Here is an 8,165-nt window from a genome sequence, read left to right as displayed (position 1 = left end):
GATATCACTATAGACTTAATCTAAAACTAATAAGACAATAAAGTAATACTATAAATATCTCTACACACATAAACTTTAGATAAAATTAACCAATTCCTTGAAAACTACAAACTACCAAAATGCGCTCAAGCTGAAATAGATGACTTGAATACTCCTATGACTACTGAAATAATTCAATTTATAATTAAAAGTCTTCTAAACAAGAAATCTCTAAGCCCATATGGTTGTAGTGGTGAGTTTTACCAAGTATTTAAATGAGAAAAAATATCAATTCTATACAATCTCTTCCAGAAAATCAAAGAGGGTACACTTCCCAACTCATTTTATAAGGCTAGCCACTATCATGATAGCAAAAACAAAGACAGGGAAAAAAAGAAAGTTTTAGACCACTATATCACTGTATTTTTTTAACATAAATGCAAAAATCTTTAACAAAAAATTATCAAATTAGATCTAACAATGTATAAACAGCATGACAAAGGGGTTTATCCCAAGCATGCAAGTCTGGTTCAATATTTTATTTATTTATTTGTTTATTTATTTATTTGCTTCAAATATTATTTACGTATTGAAATGAATAATGTACAGAATAAGATGCACGATTAGCATGGGGGGCGGGGAATAAACGTGAACTTTGGAAGAAATGTGTTTCTAGTGGGGGTCTTTGGGCTTCATTTCCTGATCTGGTTCTCCCATTCCAGTTCACTCTGTGGACGCGGGGAAAATGGTGGGAAAATCCATTTCTTAGCGGGTGACACTGGCCCCAATTTACCAGGAAGAAGGCGAACCCAGAGAGCCGGCGGGCGGCACCCAAGGTCACCGCGCAAGCAGCGCGCGCAGGCAGAGCAGCGCCGCCTGTAGGAGCGCGAGGTCGGGCGCCGGCGCGGAGCCGGAGGTGCACAGGCAGGCGGCGCACGCGTCGAAGGCCACTTCGCGTAGCTCACACAGGTGCTCGGCGCCACAGGCCCGCAGGTGATAGCTGACCAAGTTGTAGACATAGTAGCGCTGCAGCGCGCCCTGATCTCTGGTGATGCGACCCAGCGCCGCGTGCATGGAGCAGGCGCTTGCTTTGGGCATTTGATAGGCCTCGGTCACCTGGTACTCGAGCTCTCAGCCCGCGTCCCCCCTGCTTGTTCGCCTGGCTCAGGTTCACGAAGTAAGACACCATATCCTGCAGGCTCATTGTGTCCCGGTCCTGTTCGAACATCCGATGCCTGGATTGTTGGCCCCATTGAGCACTCCAGGTAATGTGGTTTTCTACAGGGTGACCCCAGGTGTAAGGAACATGACACCGATGGAGGCACCTGCATCCTCATAGAACATCCGAAAGCTGTCGGTGTGATCGTGCTTGAAGAACTGCCCTGTGATGACTCGAAGGTACTCTGGACCAACTTCAAGTACTTCTTGTTGAAGCCTTCCCGGAACCATGCTTTGTTCCGAGTCTTCTCAAAGAATCATGGGGGCACGTGGCCAATAATGTACACCATTTCCCCAGCTTGGGACACATTAGTCAGCACATCTTCCAGCCATTGCAACTGCTGCCCGGGGTCAGCCATACTGGCTGCTCATTGCTACTGTAGTACAGATTGGTGTTGAGGACCATGATTCGCCCAGCCCTGGCGACTTCTCAGAAGAGAAGGCACCTTCTTTGAAGAGAGCGATGGATTCATAACTGAGCCAGGGTCTTCACAGTTCTGCCACCTGATTGTAGATATTGTCGCTCCCTGCTAGGAACTAATTTTGGTGGTGAAAGTCATGATTTACCAAAGCAACTTAGACTTTAGTGCCCAGGGATGCTGCCTGTGTATAACTGTAGATGCCTTGAGAAGGGACTGTGAATCTAGTGTTAAGCAGGGCAGAAGTCAGTGAAATGTCAGGCATTTCCATTAATAGGTTCTGTGTGTATCCACGGGCTGACAAACTCTTAGATGCCTTGTAAGGTTATTGGAAGGTAAGAAACAATGGCTGTGAAGTGCCTGGCACAGGACCTGGCCCACAGCCATAGTTGTCAATGGATGAAGGTTATTCTTCTTCATCTTGCTACTGCAGTCCTATGGTGCCAGGCACAGCCTGGAATTCAGGGAATGCTGTGGGGTATCGATGGGCAGGGTCTTACCTGGAAAGATCTCTCAAATGAGCTTGGTCAGGTGTTCTACAATTTTCAGCACAGCCACCTCTCCCAGCCTCTGGTCTGGCACATGAGGCTGTCATCACCTGTCCAGAGGATGAAGTATGGCTCTGGCTAGATCTCCTTCATGGCGATCTAGTGACCTAAAGTGGAAGCAAGTAAAACAAGCTACTTTAGGTGAGATGTAGAATACATCACCCATAATCAGAATGTGATCACAGAGCCGATTTACCTGGAAGTAGTCCACATGTTTGCAGTTAACATGTTTCGAACATTACCAACTTCCTCCAATCCTATGGGAGCAGAATTTGACCCAGAGGAAGATGAATTAACATTGGAAGCAGCCTAGCTTCACCTACAGCTTACTCATGAATTTTTCTTAAGATTTTTAGAGTCTCCAGATTTCGAACCTAATATAGCGAAGAAATATATTGATCAAAAGTTTGTATTGCAGCTTTTAGAGCTCTTTGACAGTGAAGATCCTTGAGAGAGAGAGATTTTCTTAAAACTATCCTTCACAGAATCTATGGAAAATTCTTAGGCTTAAGAGCTTACATCAGAAAACAGATAAATAATATAGGTTTATTTATGAAACAGAGCATCACAGTGGCATAGCAGAGTTACTGGAAATATTGGGAAGCATAATCAATGGATTTGCCTTACCACTAAAAGAAGAGCACAAGATCTTATTACTGAAAGTTTTTGTTGCCTCTGCACAAAGTGAAGTTTCTGAGTGTCTACCACCCCCAGCTGGCATACTGTGTAGTCCAGTTTTTAGAAAAGGACATACCCTCACTGAACCAGTGGTAATGGCACTTCTCAAATACTGGCCAAAGACTCAGAGTCCAAAAGAAATAACATTCTTAAATGAGCTAGAAGAAATGCTAGATGTGATTGAACCATCAGAATTTGTCAAGATCATGGAGCTACTCTCCCAGCTGCTGGCCAAGTGTGTCTCCAGCCCCCACTTCCAGGTGGCAGAGCAAGCACGGAATTACTGGAATAATGAGTACATTATGAGCTTAATCAGTGACAACACAGCAAAGATCTTGCCCATCATGTTTCCATCCTTGTACCCACTGGAACAAGACAATACATGGCTTGATATACAGTGCACTGAAACTCTTCATGGAGATGAACCAGAAACTGTTTGATGACCGCGCCCAACATTTTAAAGCAGAGAAACTGAAAGAGAAGCTAAAAATGGAAGAATGAGAAGAAGCATGAGTTAAAATAGAAAATCTAGCCAAAGCAAACTGCCAGGTACTATAAAAGAGAGTAATATGAAAATATCTAGGGTGTTACTTGAATATTTTTGTAAGATAAACATGTGGCTTCATCATGGGAGGAGAGGGAAATCACGTTCACTGACATTGTATATGAAAATATCTGCAGTAAAAAATAATTTTCAACTTAAAAAAAAAAACCTCTCAGCAAACTTGGAATAAAAATAAATGTCCTCAACCTGTTAAAGAGCATCTAGAACCTACATTTAGCTTTATATTTTCCCCCACAAAATCAGGAATAAAGCAAGGATGGCTACTCTCACCATTCTTCTTCAAAATCATACTGGAAGACCTAGTCAGTGCAATAAGGCAAAAAAAGAAAAGATAAAAATAAAAGCTGTACACATTGGAAAGGAAGAAATAAAATTGTCCCTATTTGCAAATTGTATGATTGTTTACATAGAAAATTTAAAAGAATCTACCAAAAAACAAACAACTAACAAAAAACTATCTCCTAGAACTAATAAGAGAGTTTAGCAAGGTCACAAGAAACAAAGTGAGCAAAGATAAATTGTATTTATATATACTCGCAAAGTACTATTGTAAACCTAAATTAAAACAATAAAATTTATGATAGACATGACAATGAAATAATATCACAAAACATGTACACAAACTCTATGCTGAAAACTACAAATCGCTGATAAAAGAAACTAAAGTAGATCTAATTAAATGGAGGAAACATCATATTTATGGAGTAAAAGAATCAGTATTATAAAGGTGTCAATTCTTCTGAAATTTATACATACATTTAATACAATTCAAATCAAAATCCCAGAGAACTTTTGGTAGAAATAAGTTGATTCTAAATTTATGGAGAAAGGCAAAGAAACTAGATTAGTTAAAACAATTTTGAAAAAGCACATAATTAGATCCATACTGCTCAATTTTAAGATTCACTGTAATGAACACAGTGTGATATTAGCAAATGAATAGATACAAGATCAATGAAAGTGTAGAGAGAAAGAGGAATAGAATCACACAGTACAGATAACTGATTTTTAGCCTTTTAATAATTAATACACTTGGTTTTAGAACAGTTTAGATTTATAGAAAAATTAAACAGATAGGACAGAGTTTCCATATACTCCCTGCATACAGTTTCCCCTATTCTCTCATATTAGTGTGGCACATTTGTTATAATTAATGAATGGATATTGATACATTATTATTAAACTCTGTAGTTTATTTAGATTACCTTGGTTTTTACTTAATGTCTTTTTTTTTTCTGTTCCAAGATCCATCCATGACACCAAGTAACATTTAGCTTTCATGTCTTAGGCTCTTCTTATTTCTGACAATTTCTCAGAGATTCTTATTTTTGATGAGCTTGACAGTTTTAAGGAATACTGGTCAGGTATCTCAATGTCCCTTTAATGGAATGTGCTTGATATTTCTCATGGTTAGACTGTAGTTATGGGTTTATGGAAGGAGAACACAGAGGGAAAATGCTGATATAGGAAAGAGGCATGAGAACTAAATAATAAACAAAGCTGTATTCAGAACCTACAATGTGCTGCTAGAACAAAGAAAATTGCTGCAAGGATTACTAACATACCATAATAAGAAACAAGAGTCTTTAAATAATACTCTACAAAATAAACCCAACCATTCATTCCCCATGGCCAGACCATGGGAAACCTGTAGAACAAAGACTGAAATTGCTAGCATACCTTTAACATTGCATGGTATGGACCATGAAAGGAAAACAGGAAAACGAAGTGTTTAGGAGAGTTTGGAGAAACATGATGGAGTAAGAGACATCCCCAGATCTCTCAACAATAAGCTGAACATCTAAAACTCAACAAAAAACACCCAAACTGCACACCAGCACGTCTGAGCTGGGATCTGCACATAAGAGCTACCACAGGTCAGAACCCCAGGAGTTGGGCAGTAGACTGAGAGAAACAAAGATGCTGCTTCTCACAGCCAGAGCGCCCTGTAGGAGGAGAGGGAAGGCAGAAAGTACAGTGACTTCTTGAACAGCCCGGTCTGGGAGAGCTGTGAGCTCCATGTGGCCGGTAGCAGGGCCCAGTCATCAGGGCAGAAAGCAAGAGAAGTGGAACAGCAGAGAAACAACAGTTGATTTTTACAGGCCGTGGTTGCAAAACACCAGGCTGAGCCACAGCCTCCATCCACCAACCCAGAGGGCCCTTCCCCCCATATCCTCCGAGATCGAACACTGCGGAGCCCCAGGAGAATCTGAGCAAATGCTACCAAAATGATCGCTAACACTGACAGGGAGTGAGACTGAGAGTAGCAAGCATGATTAAACATCTATTAGTAAATGAAAAAGCATTATTAAGGCTTTAGATAAAGCAGAGATCCAAGAGGCTTAGACACTTCTGGAAACCAAAAGAAAAACACCTTCTTTGCAACAGGCTACAGAGAGACTTTTATATAATAGATTTTCTTTCTGGAAGAAAAGCAGAATACACTTCCATTAAGGCCCAGGTGGAGAAATAGTCCATTAAACACCATGAAAAACCAAGATGACAAAGCAGCTCAGAAAGAAAGAAAAAAATTTCCAGAAAATAGGCTTACAGACATAGAAATATGTGAACTTAAAAGATGGAGAATTCAGGATGGTACTTCTGAAAAAACTCAATGAGATCCAAAACAACTCGAATCAACAATTTCAGGAACTGAAAAAACAACTAGATGAGCAGAATGAGTTCTTCAGCAAAAAGGTTGAAACTCTCAAAAGAACAGAATAGAACTTCTGGAAATTAAAAACACACTGACAAAGATGAAGAATGAAATAGCAAGCTTGGGAAAGTGAGTCTACCAAATGGAGGAAAAGATCAGTGATATCAAAGACAAAAATCTAGAAATAAATCAGAAGGAAGAAGAGAGAAACCAAGGAATAAAAAATAATGGAAGAGAAATGCAAGAACTAACTGATACCACCAAGAGAGGAAACATAGGAATAATGGGCATTCTCAAAGGGGAGGAAAAGGAGCAGGGATTAGAAAGCATTTTCAGACAAATAGTTCACAAGAATTCCTCAAAGCTAAGGAATGAGCTAGAGCTTGGAATTCAAGAAGTCAAGAGAACAACCAATTACCTCAACCCAAAAGGCCTTCACCAAGACACGTTGTATTAAAATTACCAAATATCAATGTCAAAGACAGAATTCTCAGGGAAGCCAGAGAAAAGAAGATGGTAACCTATAAAAAAAACAAAACAAACAAACAAAAAACAACGTCAGACTTCTCAGCACAGAAATTTAACTTACAAGCCAGAAAGGAGTGGAATCAAATATTCAAACTATTAAGCTAAAGGAAATACCAGCCAAGAATAATGTACCCAGCTAAGCTCTCCTTTAGATGTGCAGGAAAAATAAAGACCTTTCCAAACATACAAAAATTGAGGGAATTCTCCACTATGAGGCCCGCATTACAGGAAATATTGAAATGGGTCAGCTCATCTAAAACAAAATGACAAAAAAAAAAAAATACATACTAGGAGTAAGGTGACTAGCAGGAAGACAGAAGCAGAGGAGTGCAACCCTTATTAAGAACAGGTTATTACAAGCTTAAATAATAAGAACAGCTTTGCTACAGCAAGATAGTAATGAACGTTCAACATACATAGGGACAAATTGTGATAACAATGACTGAAAAGGGGAGGATTCAAAGATCCAAAATCACAAAGGGGAATGGAGATAAGGCACATGCAGAAGAAAATGGATGACTGTATATATATAACTATCTTTTATATGTTCATAATGGTAACCACACGCCAAGGATTCAGAACTGAAGTATATAACATAGAATAGGAAGGACCAGAGGGAAACCCAAAAACCAACCAACCAACCAACCAACCAAACAAACAAACAAAAACCAGACACATAAGGACAAGGAAGCAATGGAAACACCAAGCTACCAGAAAACAAAAGATAAAATGGCTATAAGAAGACCTCATATTTCAATAATCACCCTAAATGTAAATGGACTGAACTCACCAATAAAAAGGCACAGACTTGCAGATTGGATCAACAAACAAAACTCAATCATATGCTGCCTCCAGGAGACACATCTCAGTTCCAAAGACAAATATAGACTCAAAGTGAAATGGTGCAATATGGTATTTCAAGCAAATGGCATTCAGAGAAAAGCAGAAGTAGCAGTACTAGTATAGGACAAAATAGACTTCAAAATAAAAAAGGTAAAGAAAGATACTGACAGACACTTCATAATGATAAAAGGAACCATGCACCAAGAAGACATAACACTTATTAATATCTATGCTCCCAATGAGGGAGCCCCGAAATATATAAAGCAATTACTAACAAAATTAACAAAACACTATCAAGAGAGAAACAAACCAAAACACTATCCAGGTAAGGGACCTAAATACCCCACTGTCAGATATGGACAGATCATCCAAACAGAAAATCAATAAGGAAATAACATCCTTAAATGACACATTAGACCAACTGGACATAATTGAGATTTACAGAGCCTTCCATCCCAAAACAGCTGCTTATACATTCTTCTCTAGTGCACACGGAACATTCTCAAGGATTGTCCACATACTGGGACATGGAGATAGCCTCAATAAATATGAGAGGGTTGAAGTTATACCAACCATATTCTCTGATTATAATGCTTTAAAACTAGAGATCAACTGTAAAAGGAAAGTGGGAAGAAGCACAAATACATGGAGATTCAACAACATACTACTGAAAAATAATGGGGTCAGAGAAAAAATAAAAAGAGAGATCAAGAGATACATAGAAATGAATG

The 8,165-nt window shown here is 39.2% G+C and overlaps 2 pseudogenes; one reads left to right on the top strand and one right to left on the bottom strand.

The window, feature by feature from the left end:
* Positions 1-816: 816 nt before the first annotated feature.
* Positions 817-2,257, bottom strand: LOC120607742 (acid sphingomyelinase-like phosphodiesterase 3b; annotated as a pseudogene).
* Positions 2,257-6,131, top strand: LOC120607741 (serine/threonine-protein phosphatase 2A 56 kDa regulatory subunit gamma isoform-like; annotated as a pseudogene).
* Positions 6,132-8,165: the final 2,034 nt, after the last annotated feature.

This window comes from Pteropus medius, unplaced genomic scaffold (genome assembly GCF_902729225.1).
Source record: "Pteropus medius unplaced genomic scaffold, Ma_sr-lr_union100, whole genome shotgun sequence".
Taxonomy (NCBI): Eukaryota; Metazoa; Chordata; class Mammalia; order Chiroptera; family Pteropodidae; genus Pteropus; species Pteropus medius.
This window is presented reverse-complemented; position numbering and strand designations above follow the sequence as displayed.